Raw genomic sequence first — 14,800 nt, forward strand, 5'->3', positions numbered from 1 at the left:
TACTACTTTTGGCTATTCACAAATCTGAGTGAAAAGTTACTCATAGGTGCAAGAGAAAAGTACACATGTAAATTACTCAATAGTGTATATTACCTTTGTTAGTAGCTCCTGCTGTTCCTGAATAGCACCCAGGGCCTTCAATTTGGTGGAGACATGTAAGTTATACATTTGGAGGAATTTGCACTCAGTTTTTGTGACTAGCCAAAAAGTAGTAAAATTACTCAAAAGTGTTAGTAACCTTTGTAAATCAGGCCCAAAGTGTTTTGCTCATTTGCTGCACTGGCATGATATCTTATGAAAGGCATCTGTTTATTTTCCAGTTTGTTCTTTTCTTTATTGATCATTAGTCCCACAAATGATGATGCCAATAAATTAAATACGGCGTTCTGTTTTTGTCCTGTAAGCACTGCATTTAGTAGTGAAAGTAAAGGATAAGTTTGCCTGTAGGTAAGCCTCAGACTATATAGACCCGAAATTGTGGAATTTCCAGGTCAAACATTGAGGCTATTGCCTGGTGAACACCTTCCCCATATATATGTAATTTGGGGCAGGGTCAGAGCAGATGAATCAGTGTGCCTCATTGCCTGTATTATCTCCCTCTTTCCTCTCTTTGGATCCCGCACAGCATTCAATAGTTATGTGTATTGCTCCCCACTGATTTTCATTTTACCGTCAGAGTAACAGGTGCTTATGTAAACTAAAAAGAATTGAGAAGAAAAGTCCTCATCCCGACAAATGTAGCAAATGATAACTAATAGCAACACTAAAACATGCACTAGAAAAAACCGAATAGGTATCAATCAATCAATCAAGAAGGACTTGTAGAGTGTGGCTAATCAACCATGAGGGTATCCAGGCAAGGCGCTGAGAACCCTGCTGCAAGGGCGCTAGTCTTTTCTAACCAGCAACTGGACTCTGCAGCTGTGAGTCCAAGGGGCGCCATCTCAGTCCTGGACCTTTCAAAGTGGGACTTAAGGTACTCTGGCAGCCCATCTGTGGAACCAACAGAACCAACGCATCTCCTCTGTTATGCAGCGCAAACCTGAGCAGAACCGATCCATAACCTCTGCTGTGTAAACCTCCAGTTGTAAGGACTTTGCATTGCCGCAGCAGCCTCATCTGATCCACAGATGCACATCCTCAATGCTGCCCTTTGTACTGCAAGCCCCTCAAATACACCATCCTCGACGATGACACAGTACTCCGCATCTCAAGCCCCACAGCTTGTTCCGAACCAGTCGGCAGGCTACTCATCCTCATCGCAGGACTTCGCATCGCAAGGCCCCTTATCGATGGCCTCAACGACGACGCAGGACCTAGCATTGCAGACTCGCATCTCCAACCCGGACCTCGCATCCCCTGCATGACATGGGAACTTACAATGCCCTGCAATAAGGATTAGACGTACTCTTGTTCAGTGGACCTAACTGGGTCCCTGTAGCCGGCACACGCTCCTTCGCAGTTGTCCCGAACTTATGACTTTGTCCCAGTCTGGCACGACCAGATGTCCCCAATTAGCTCTTTGCTCTTTTTGACACTATTTTCACTGAAATCTTTAAATCTGCATATATCAGCTTCTGATTGTTTTTTTTTTGTTTTGATCTTGTTTAATTTATGGGAATCTACTCTATTTTTTTCATTTGTTGTGGAATTCTTCTTGTGTTGTGTTTTTATTAGGAATGGGCAGTGGACTGCACTCCGCAGGCAGAGTTTGCAGAGTTCTGGCACTCTGCACTCCAAGTGGAGTGCAGAATTCGGCAAAAAAACTCTGCCAGCCACCAGCAGAGCGGAGTTCTCACTGACCCCTACTCATAACAGATTACAGACTTTATTCGAGCTAGGCACATCATATCACGGATGTTGTAAAGCTGGGTTTACAGTACCAGTGACAGCAGCACTTTGGGATGAAGAGGGGCTACCATAGCTGTTTGCAGCACTATAGAAAGTATTACTTGGGGCCAGTGCTATTGTGTGTATTGTAACTGCGTTTGTACAGTGCTTACTACCCCTAACAAGGCTTTGAAGTGCTTTAAGCCGGGCTGCAGGTTGTTCAGGGTTGCAAGATTAGTTATGTGTAGCACAAGTGTCTGCAGGGTTGGGGTTAAATATGCGGCGTGACAGCAGTGACAGCATCCGTGGGGGTTGATGTTTGTAAGTGGGACTACAGCAGTAGTCAGTGAAGGGGTGGAATTTACCAGAGCTATGAAAGTAGTGACTGGCAGACAGCAGCACTGGTGATATAGAAGCCAGGAGAGCAACATGAATGCTAGAGGCAGCCGTAGTGGGGAGAAGCTTGAGAGGGGCTGCATCAGAGCCAAAAGAAATTTCAGAGATACTGCATCAGAGACAGCAGTACTGGTAGGGCAGTACTAGAGACTTGGCTGGGCTGCCAGAATAAGAGAAAGCTGCACTGGGGAGGAGACTTCTTGAGCCAGTGGAACGCTGTCAGTGGCCTGAATGAGACTTCGAATGGGCATCGGGCACGCTATAGCCTGCGACACCTAGTAATCATGCAAATGTGTGTGTTCGAGTCAGGCTTGGTTCCTTCTTCCAGACATTGACCCTGTTCACCTCAGAGACATGGGCGCCTTGGTTTGTTCCCCTCACAGAGATGGATGCCCTGCCCCTTGCCCCTAAAAGACTGACACAATGGCTCCTTCGTTCATTGACGTTCACCCCCACCTATAACTCACAGACATGGCCGCCTCAGCTTTTTGTGACCCCCATGATTCCAGTTTCATATCCTGTGGCATACGCACAACTTTAGGCCTCTGAGATGTGACATTGCTGCCAGCCACAAAGGAAAAAGGACAAAGTAGGATGGAGGCAGAGACCGATCTCTGAGAAGTGAGCACACAGCATGCAGTTGGTCCAGCGCTGCGAAGGGGGCAGCAGGAGAGAAAATATGGCATTGGGGGCAGCTCTGTCATAACAGCACCTAATTCCTAGATCTAGATGAGAGCACCTATTGCAGGCCCTGAATTAGGAGTGTTCCATCACACACCGCATGGGTAATTATGTGCTCCTTGCCCTTTTCAGGGTACTTAGGGCGAGCTACTCACTAGGATGGGAGGCATTCCGCCGCATGCGGAACTCAGCGGAAATTCACAGAGTTTTTAGATAACTCTGCGGAATTCCGCAGAGTAGAACTCCACGAGCTCCGCCCATCCTTAGTTTTTATTTTGTTACTGTTTGAATGTCTGCACAGATACTTTACACATTGCCTCTAAGTTAAGCCTGCCAGCTCTTTTTCAAGCTATCAGAGGGTTAGGCACAGGTTAATTTGGGGTTTGCTTGTGACTAACCCCTGTCAAGGATTGTGGTTGCTGCTTGAGTAGGGCTTCACCCCACCCCCTCAACGAGTAACCAATTTTATTACAGTGTACTAAGGGGGAAGTTAGAAAGCTCACCTGATGTCAGCTGGAAGGAGGAGGTCTGTTTGACAGCTGTCAATATCCTGACCTTACAAATGGTGTAGTTTCAGCAAGTTAGAACATAGAACAAAGGCAAAAAAAAATGTTCTTGGGAGTCACTGGATGAGGAAAGAGGATGGAAAAAATGGTTAAAAACACTATGTGAACAAATACCCCACTTGAAATAACGTTAGACTGTAACCATATTTAAGGGTTCTTATGCAGCGCCTTTCCTACAAACCTTAGTGCAAATCTAACAATAAACTTCCTAAATATTGGCAAGTTATTTACTTTGTTCATTAGAAGCAAAAAATGATGTTTTGATTTTACACAGTTTACAATAACACTTTGAATATACAGTACTACTGTAGTGGAGGAGATTTGGGCCCTTTTGTCTCCTCTGATTCTGATCTTTTTAGAGAGCTTGAAGAATAAAGGAGTTAGATTTCAATTGAAATTCTCAAACACAGTGCAACCCATTTGGTTACACAGTAAAATCAGGTTAAACATGGATTTATTACAAATTCAAAGCCAGCGTAATATAAATTAGTTTCAGAAACATTGCATAGAAATGCAGAATTGTGAAAGGACTTCCAACTTTGCGAACAAAATTGATTCTCAAAAGTAAATAACAAATGAGAACCTCAGCAGAGATGTTACAAAATAACAGAAACACAGCAGAATGAGAAGATTGGAAAGTACAATCCTTCTTTCTATGATGCATGATGATTTCTACTTGGCCAATTAAGCTATACTAAAAATGCTAAACTAAGATTTAATTAGATCCTTAAAATACCTCTCCTATCTTAAAGACATCTCAGGGTAGTGTCCATTTAAAGCCACAGAACAATGCTAAGTTATACCCTCAAGGACCCTCCTAAATTATTGTCACTGACCCAATTAAAGACCACCTTCAAAGAGTACTTTCTTTAGCAACACACAGTCATATCTCCTTCTTCTTTGATTTATGTTTTGAAAGCAAGTCAATAACTCTTTCTCCTTTGATCCAGATATCTCAAGACAACCTTGAATGTATACCTTCATTGCACACAGAGAGTAAGCCTCTCCTGTGGTCATAATTTCTTTCACCCTTGACTCCATTCCTGCTTCCTTATCCGTTTCGCACAAAGGAGCCTACTTTCCATTCATTAAGTCATCGCATCAGGCACCTAGAGAGAGGAGAAAAACACTCCATCCAAGAAAACATTCACATTGAAGGTTTAGATGTTACGAAACCCAAATACTCAACGCCATAGGTCAAGTTAACAAATTCAAGACTTCAATACACATTATAACTAAATAAATGCTCATACATGAACAGTCACGTTATGAGAGTAAATGTAAATGCATTTCTCATGTACAGTACTCTGGATTGTGCAATATTTGTTAATATATGGAATCTTTGTTCTTTTCATATATTTATATACACTATTGAGGTGGCTTAGTGTCGGTCCATTTGAGCAAACATTACTTTTGTATTTCATGTTCTTGCCATAGATTGTAATTAGATGTGCAAGCAATGTATTATTAGCACTGCCATCTCATATTCCATTATATAGCAAAAACCAAAACATCATTTTATAAATGCATATAAACTATAACTCGTTATTACTGGAAACAACGCATTAGCGAACACCCACATTTATAAATGTCATGATTGCATAGCACATTCACTTCGTATGTGACTTTAAGTCCTCAAAATACATATGTGGTCTAATCAATATTAATGAGGGTAGACCTATTTTGATGTTGCTCCAGTAGCTTGGCATGGGGAGCACGTAACACTCCTTCCAACCCACAGACCCCGTCGCACACTCAACACTCACCCAACACACCGACATCCGCACCACGCTAGTCCCCCCGCTTCCATTCACCAACTAGAGCAGGTCCAGATACGAACTTCAATCCAGCTTTTCCTGATTCACATTTGATTCCCACACCTGGGCACAAATATTAATAACAGCTGGATTTACCTTAGCAATCCTGGGCTGAAACATCATTTCTCACCACACAGTATCCTGAGACATACATTTCGCCACCTCAAGATCTGAGTCTCAGCAATTTGTAGCTAACCTTTGCACAGCCTGATTAGTAAAATAAAAGCCATTTAAACTGAGTGTTCTCTGTATGAACACAATTTTGCATCAGCCAATTAGTAAAGTGTAAGTGCCAATGTTGATGCACAATTTCAGGACATCATACAAATGAAAGCATTCTGGCACCATATTTAAGATGAGCCTTCCTGAAAGTTGTTAATAATAATGAGAAACTGTTAATAATTATATGGGTACATTCATTAATTTTTCCACCGTTTTTTTTAGCAGCCCACTCCCCAGTCTAGAAACACGGAAGCCTGAATTCACATATTCAAACAATTCTCAATTTGCACTTTGTACAAAATCATTGTACTGCACTGTAAACACTGTTGAAGACATGCCATCTCCTTTACGTTTATTCTCTCTCTGCTTACAACCGTGTCAAACAAAATGTTTTAAATCTGATAGGAAAGACCATTAGGGAGTAAAAAACAACTGGAATTTATTATCCACTCAAAAAGATAAATATATTCACATCGATCTTGCTAGATGCATGCGAAGCATCATTCGCATTCAGTTCCTGCTCCGTTATTTGTTCTTAACATTTTTTACAAATTTCTAATATGCATACATGATCTTCGGTCAATATTTGCTTTACTCCTTGAATGCCCTTAAATATCCCAGAAGCCTCTTCCACTTCCCGAAACACGATGACCTCACCTTTATTCCTCTTCAGGCCGTTCCCGCCAATTATGCTAAAATGACGGAAAATGATCGCTGTTTTCTTTACATCCCTCCACACGCGGCGTTCTTGCTGTAAGAAGTTTCCACGCTCATTCGGGAGGTAACATTCCGATTGATTGACATTGACACCAAAAACCCTACAGTGCACTTTGACCTACAGTCGAGAACTGCCTCGTGACTCTGTGACGCAACATTTCTGTAGTTGCCAAGTGAAAACGGATGGGACTGGATTAAGGACAGCAAACCCCGTTCACCTGTTTCCACTTCTGAGGCGGAGAGCCGTGCAATGCTTCAGGAGAAATTACTTTATTCACGCTTGTCACTTCTAAAGAACATAGCCAAAGATGACCAGGAGTGAAATGGATTCCTTATGCAGGGAAGCCAAAGAAGTAAGTCCGGGACATGCTGTTTTATGCAGAATGAGTGTATTACATAAAATGCACAATGTCAGTGCAATTTGGCACCAACATTTCATGACTACAGATGTAATGGAGCTGGTGCAATTTTGCATCAACATTTGCATTGCCTGATAAGATCAAGAATAAAATGGATTGAAATCTACAAACACCGGGATGCTACTGACTCCTCACTCTGGTCCCCACAGTGCCCCGTGCCAGGTCAAATCTGGCTCCACACCCTTGACTAATTTGTCAGCCCAACATCAATGTTTGTGCCAAGTCTATTGATCTTGAGCTGTTTGAACCCTCAAGCTTCTGTCAGTTATCCCAAAACCTCACCTGGCTCCACTGAATGATGCTTTTCATGGGGCTGACTGATCAGACTCAGAAAATAGAAGCTTAGAATACATCACACCGGGCCTGATCACCCTCGAGTGGTTTCCTATTGTGACGTAGAACATATAATAATGGCCTGTATTGTAGATAAAACATAAAACCCCAAACCACCCAATAACATGCTTCAGAAACTCACCATATCTAGTGCACCCAGGTTCACTCAGAAAACTACCTACTGTAAGTCTGTTCTTTCAAGAAAAACAATACTCCTTTTCCAGGAGTGCACACTCCAGGGACGGAAGAGTTCAGAACTACTCCTCACATGGAGGGTTTAAAATGGAGTTCAGTGTCTTCTTTTTTCAATGGCTTTGCCACTTTTTTTACTGAATTACTCTTTTACCTAACTTTACCACCGTGTTAGCTGACACAGTTTACCATCGCAATAATATTTAATGCAATTGTACAAATGTATATTATCTTATCATTGATACATTATGGTCGATATAAACTTATTTTCCAGTTAAGTCGTCACTCTTTTCTTATTCTGTCTGTATACCTTTACTCTTCATGTCACTGTTCAGCTTTTATACTTCTGTTTAGCTCTCTGATACCAGTTTCAGGTTGGGTACATTCTATTAAATCCCTCAAATAAATACATTCATTAAGTGAAAAAATTGTGCAATTCACAAACACCCGTATTTGCACATATGAAAATGTGAGCATAAGCAAACTTGGTAATTAACTTATTCTAAGTAATAAACATTACATTAAAGCTTTTTTGCTGAACTGAGAAAGTCACTGTACTGCACTCCATTCTACCAAAAGTGCCTGTCTCCACCCTCCAAAACATATCACTACCAGAATCACTATCAGGACCCTTTAAAAAAAATATTTGGAGAAGCAACATGGGGTGGAAGCAACACAGGGAGAATCACACGGAACACAGAGAGTAACACTGTGTGCATGCGGGGAGAAGTACACAAGGGGGGCAGCTTTTAAAAACATGTATTCTCCTAGAGTGCTTAACCAGAAACAAAAAATGTAGTGCTTGTAAAGCAAGCAGCGGAAGCATTGAAGCCAGCCAATCAAAAGTGATGGCAAAGAGGCAAGTCTCAATGGGAATAAAAAACACAAGACGCACTGGCTGTTTGGAAATATTGTTGCAGGGAGGCTTCCTGGGGCCGGACTTTATCCCCCAGGGACCCGTGCTGTGTGGAGGCGGGAAAACTGCTTGTTGCCACGCTGAAAAACTCTGAAGGTTCCCCACGGCACGGGAAGCACTTTCTGTTTGGAAACATTGTTGCAAGGAGGATGCCTGAAGCTGGACTTTATCCCCCAGCGGCCCCTACTGTGTGGAGGAGGGGAAACTGCTCGTTGTCTCAAGGGTCCCCGTTGCTTATGACATGCTTTTTGTTTGGAAACATTGTTGCAGGGAGGCTGCCCGGGGCCAGACTCCATCCCCCATGGGCCCGTGCTGTGTGGAGGAGGGGAAACTGTTTGTTGCTGTGCTGAAGGCTCCCTGCGGTGCAGGATGTGCGTGGGACATGCCCGGACGAAGACCATAGCCTGACAGAGGCCGATACTGGACGCTTCTATTGGCTCTGAAATTCAGGATCTGCTTCATCGCCTGACAGAGGATCCACAATGGAGGCCCTGACGATCATCTCTTCCAGTATTTTAAGGTACCTGTTTGAGTAGAAATGGGGCGGAGGAAGGTTATTCCTCTACTTAGTACGAATTCACAACCTCAGCCACACACACTCATAGGCAGCTTTATGGTGAGGGCTGTAGACTTAGTCTCCAACGAGAATAAACTTGCAGAGCAACGTCTTTTCTCTAACAACGGAAGGACTTGCTACTCCTCATTTACCTTTGACCCCATCATGTAGTGTTAATATTTTGGATGGGCAATCATGAGGGGTCATGATACTGGAGCACTTATTTGCAGTATGACAGAAGGGCCTGATTCTAAACACAGGTTGATTATTCCTGCCAGTTCAGCAGACCCGAGTCCACTGGTAAAGCACAGGGAAAAAGCTGTTAAACAGAAATTATCTATTCCTACAAAGTTGTGGACTCAGATGTGCAAGATTTATCATCACCGTGTTTTTTCTGCCTGTAACTCCTGGGACTCTATAGCTCAGTGTATCAGCGAATTGTTAGATGCTAAACTCTGACCCATCTATGATTGGCTTATGTCTATAGAGGCCAGCTTAGATAAAATAGTGACATAAGTAGCTAGTTGTGCCACTAATTTAAAGAAGGTTCAGCCACAATGCACTGATACTTTTACCTCACCCCATGGCTCCATAACTTTGACTACTCCTTCTCTTCCTTCTTTGCAACCTGTTTTACAATCTGCTACATGTAATATCCCTAAGTGGGATCACCATGTGGGTGATACCCTTAATTTGAGTAGAATCTTAGAAACAGCCTCAAATGTGTTACCTTATAATAACAGACCTTCACCGACACTGATGCATTCCAGCAATCAGCTAAGTTGGGTTACCACCAACTTAGCTCCCCTTCCAGTGATTGATTTGCCCCCAGCCTCCTGTCCTTACGTTAATATATTGTCCAATGTGCCTTGTTTGGCACTAGAAGTTGGTGAATCAACAGGGGCCCTTGAAACAAGGTTCTTCATTGGCTTTATAATTCAGTTAGCTGCTATTGGGACCTCAGCCAGAGCAGGCGGAAGCTCCTTCTCTCACATCGCAGCCAAAACCTGAAACGAGCTACCGACAGACATCAGATGCGCCCCCTCCCTGAACACCTTCAGGAAGACCCTCAAGACCTGGCTCGTCGGCTAAAACGGATCTGCATTCCCCTTCACCCCCCACAGCGCCTTGAGACCCTCACGGGTGAGTAGCGCGCTTATAGTTCCCTGATTAATTGATTGAGTCATGAGATTTATTTTGTGCGGCATGTGGGTGACATTGGAACCCTGGAAAGAAGCTTTTCAGGGAACACATCATCCTTCATTATCGAAAAGTCAAGGTGGCAGGGGATATCTTGAACCAAGCAAACTCAGGGCTTACTAATTCAAGTTCTATAAAGAGATTGCCATAGGGTTTCTTTTACAAACGTTTAGCCCCAGCTATGGCAAAACCTAATGGCCACTATGGTTCTACCCAAACACGAAATAGATTCCAGCCAAATTTCCATTTAGCCTTATGCAACAGGTTTTGGGCCCTCTCCGGACTAGAGGATAATGATTAACTGTGTACAGGGAGAAATGAGGGTGCCGTAGTTAACTCAGCCCCTGAGGCAAATCTAACAAATCCAAACATTTTTTCTGACTGTCGCGGTATTCAGTTTATGTCATGGAATATTGTGAGAATCTGCCCGAAACTTTTCAACGAGGACTGGTAGCTAATTTTGACATTGTGTGTTGTCAGGAGACATGGGCTTTGAATTCTATAGCTTTAAATAGCTTCAAATCTCATTGCTGTGATGCAACACTGTGAGTAGCAGGAAAAGGAAAGGGGGGTTTAGCCGTGTTTGTGGCATGTTCCATTAAGAATTTGAATGTGAAAATACTGGCATCAAGGCCATGTTATCAAGTTCTACATTTTAAAATGCCTAAGGGGCTCAATTTTCTTTTAATACATGTAAGGAAAAAAAATTCTCAGCACCCCCAATTGGCTTAATCCAAGAGATGGGGAAATTAGTTTCAAGCTTTGTATCTTCCTAGGGGAATTCTATTTCGACAGTCTTGGCAGGTGATTTTAATATTGCTAAATGTCAGCATAGTGAGAAACGCATATGCGGATTCTCCAATTATCAAGGGGACGACATGACTCACTTTATACACTCAATTTATGGCAAAGCTTAAAGGCAGCAGCTAATAAAACATAACCATACCTTTGCCTCAGGCATGCAGCGAAATAGTACAATACGTTTACCCACTTTTAGAGGAAGAGACAAGGGTTGTGTAATAGATTTTATTCTCTTATCAAGGGATCTCGCCTACAGAACCTGATGAGTTATGAGATGTGCCCACTTCCTCACAGTGATCACAACCCAATCACATTGAGTTTTTTTTTTCCCCATTTCTCGAGGAGCTTCTTGCCAGACTGTTTCTATGGTTAGCTATTCGGTGCATAAGAGGGTACATTTAAATTGGGCTACCATCGACCCATCAAACGTTTTATTGAATTGGTTAGGAAGGCCTCCTGTGATATTTTCTGCTGCCTCACCTTAAAGGCAGAGCACTTTGAAATCCTTGATAGTTTTGTGGGGATTTGTGTAGTCATTTCCAGGGGCCGAATATTAAACAACCATCGAAAAAGCAAGCCCTCCAGGCACGGTTTAGTCCTGAATGCACCACAGACCTAAAAGCCCTGAATTCGGCCACTAATAAAATGTCCCGGGATATAGCTGATGTCAGGAAAGCGAGAAACACCTACAAGCTGGCCATTCAAAGTAGGAAACAAGAGATTAGAAGGAGGTCATGGGAGGATTTGAATTAAGCTGCCTTACAGAAAGATACTAGACGTTTTTCGGACATAGTAAATCACCCCTTCTTTTCGGAAAGCTCATATGGCAGCATTGAGTGCTATATCACCGAACAAGAATTGATTAGCCATTTTTCTCCTATTTAATTGAGATAATGTGAGGAAGGGGGGGGCAAATTGCTAATAGGGCTGATTTCCCAGCTCCTCAAGAGAACAGGGTAATACATTTAATAGACCTTAAGTCTGTCACCAAAGCAATTGAGAGTACCACCGATGGGAAAGCCCTTGAGATTTTGTTAGAGGCAAATGGTACATGTGATAGCTTAAAAACTCAGAGAGTGCAAAAAATGGGGGCAACATGTGACTCAGTCTTTAGATTTTCTAAAAGATTGGGCCACAAGCCCAATAAGGATATGACCCAACTGCTTAAAAGCAAATGTCTCTTAGCTCTTAGCTATTCCAAAATCCACTTCACGTCTTATTTCCCATTTAGAATTGGGCAAAGGATTTGTGGAGACCAAAGTAAAATTGCTCCGTTATTATTGTGGGTAAAGCTATGGCACAATCCCAGGTCAGAATTTTCCAGACAGATGTTAATGGACTGCCTCAGTCTAGACAGCATGTTTGCCATCCCAAGGCTAATATATGTCAAAACACCTTTGATACATTGGAATTTTAGTAATCTATTTGATACACTGGAATGCATCTCTCAAGTCTAAAGAAATAGTTAAACGGAGTTTCAAATCACACAGAGAGGACATGAGACTAGGAAGAATGCTTCACATGAGTTCAGTTGCTAGGTACTTGGAAATTGAAGCAACTGTAGGTTTGGATCCTTATTTATCCTGGATTGTTAACCCAGAGCACAGGTTCTACCTGACTAGTTTGAGATTGAATATGATTCATTTTATAGTAGCTTTTCCTTTATTTGGCACATGGTTTAATTATCTTCCTTGTTGCCCTTGTAATGGTACATCTGCCCAATCGACTGTCCACTTTTTCTTCTCTTCCTTTTATAATTCTTTTAGAAGGCGCTTTCTATGGCCTATATTATTGCACAAGCACTTTGCGTCCTACAAATAAGGATTAGTATATTTACAATATCCGTCTTCATTTGAAAATTGTGCTGCTGTTTTGAGCTACAATGTTGCTGCTATTAAGCTAAGGAAATATATGCTCTTTTTTTAAGGCAAAATAGCGATGATAATTGTTTTAACAGGATGCAGACTATATTTGTTTTAATTTGTATTTTAACTGTTTTACCCTGTACTTGTATGGCTTTTTCAAACTGGCTGAATAAAGATTATTATATGACAAACACAAGAACGACCTTCTGTAACAGGAAAACCAACCAATGGTAAGCAATGGCAGCTTCATGCCCATTTATGCTCTTGGTAAATTCTTTGCAACAGGCAACACATGCACTGTCTAGTAGGCGAGACCTGAAAATGCCATTTTGGACAGAGTGCCAGAAAGGGACCATCTCACAGGGATAGCCAGGACGGGTTCCCCAGCGGTCTATAGTGCCGGGACACTTCCGAGTAGCTGTGCGCTGAATAAATTAAAATAACATAACAAATAACAATATGTAGAATAGCAGTGTAAAGTACGTAGATGCCAAGAGATGGATTGATGTTGCAGAAGTTCAATAAGGAGCTGGCCTGCTGCATCCTGTATCAGCTGCAATGGCTGGATGGTGTAGACTAGCATGCCCAGATATACAGAACTCACACAATTAATCTGAAAGCCAATAAAAGGCGATACATGAAATGCAAGGAGAAAGAAGCAATAAATGCAACCCCTTGTGAATGGGATTAATACATTCATAGCTTCTTCTTGACATGTTAACTTGTGCTGCTGAGTGTATGAATCTTCAGATGTCCAGATTAACCGTTCATGCTCTGAAACAAACAACCCACATTAATAACAGGTCTAACAAAATCATATTAACCATAACAGAAAATTATACCCTTTCAAGTGTTCTTTTTTGTACTATCACTTTGTTATGTCAAAGGAGAGGAAAAGTGACAACCAGTAAAAATTGATCACTATTGATATCAGAACTTGGTGTTCTGTTTCCTCTTATTTATACTGATCTTGACGTGTTGCTTTCTTACTGATAAAACAGAAGAGCTCTTTTTTTGTTATGGTTCTCAAAAGAGCAGGTTTGAACTATGCACTTTCAGAAAATATTGAGTAGATCTGGCAAACGTTTAATTAGGCCAGGAAAAGTTGTAAATTGGGCATTTCAAAAAATTTAAAAAAGATCCAGAAATTTCACATGATGTGATTTCAAACTCTTCATCTCTTACAAACTGATGTGCACAGAACATGTCTTGCTCAAGATACCTTTTGTTTCTTGGACTATTGTGTTTCTGGCATCTTAGGTGGATTTCTTATGCATGGTACTCCCTTGAGTCAAATTTTCACGTGTGATAATGGCAAACCACATATAGAGACCTTTTGTCAAAGTTTCCTGAAAATTTGTGAACAAAACGATGTGTTTTTTCACAGTCCTAGTTTTGAGTAACACCTGAATTTGTATTAGCAACCATGTTTCATGCCTGTGTTGTTTTCCACTTACATGCTGTATTTTGAGCATTTCCACTTTCTATATAGCGGCTGAGTATAGCCATTGGTGTCTTTTGTTTGAATTATTGGCACGTTAATGTGCATATCTAAATAGGTTGTACCTAAGCAGGTCAAGAGTTGTAAAGGAACATTCTGTTTCGGTTACTACTTAATAGTTTTTAAAGTGGTGTTATTGTTGTCAGCTAGCTGAAGCAGCTATGCTTGGCAGATGAAATTCCAGCAAACGCCACACAATTTGTAATTAAATGTCAGTCTAGTTTCGTGATACCTACTGTATTGAGTCACCGGCTGGCTACAACACACCGTGATGTCAGCACTCACCACCTTAGCCGGGTGCAGCCAAGGTGTTAAATAAATGGGGACAGAATGCTCGTGGTCAGTTCTGAATGTTAGTATCAGCATCCACCTGACTCTGTGTGCCGTGTGCATACTTTGGCCTGCGTTCCTGCTCAGCCAGCACACTGGTGACAAAGCGTACTGCTGGTTGCAGCCCGCGGCACTTGGACCCACCCATAGGGCTGCCAAGGTACACATACCCACTCCTCCGTCTGCAGCAGTAGCGACTGCAACAGCCCCCGCGCACAAGGCTGGGGAGCTGTCTGGGCACCTGCCAGGCACACAATGAGAAGTGCAGGGTGCATCTGCCAACTCCGCACTGCACCACAATGTGCCAGCTAGAGAGGAAAGGCCCTCACACCTCTCCTCTGCGGAGCGCCACCTGGGGAGGAGACTTACACAACACTTCTCCACAAAGCGCCCTCTATCGAGGGAAGACCCTCACCACGCTTCTCCAGACAGTGCCTCCTGGAAGGGGAAGACCTTCA

At 42.4% G+C, this 14,800-nt stretch overlaps 1 long non-coding RNA gene across 1 annotated transcript in view; it reads left to right on the forward strand.

The window, feature by feature from the left end:
- Positions 1-8,538: 8,538 nt before the first annotated feature.
- LOC146830843 (uncharacterized) overlaps positions 8,539-14,800 on the forward strand; it is an 84,501-nt gene continuing 78,239 nt past the window's right edge. Inside the window, exon 1 of the long non-coding RNA XR_014961200.1 lies at positions 8,539-8,609. This is a non-coding gene — a long non-coding RNA (uncharacterized LOC146830843). The remainder of the gene's footprint in view (positions 8,610-14,800) is intronic.

Source organism: Triturus cristatus, chromosome 5_1, assembly GCF_964204655.1.
Source record: "Triturus cristatus chromosome 5_1, aTriCri1.1, whole genome shotgun sequence".
NCBI classification, from domain to species: domain Eukaryota; kingdom Metazoa; phylum Chordata; class Amphibia; order Caudata; family Salamandridae; genus Triturus; species Triturus cristatus.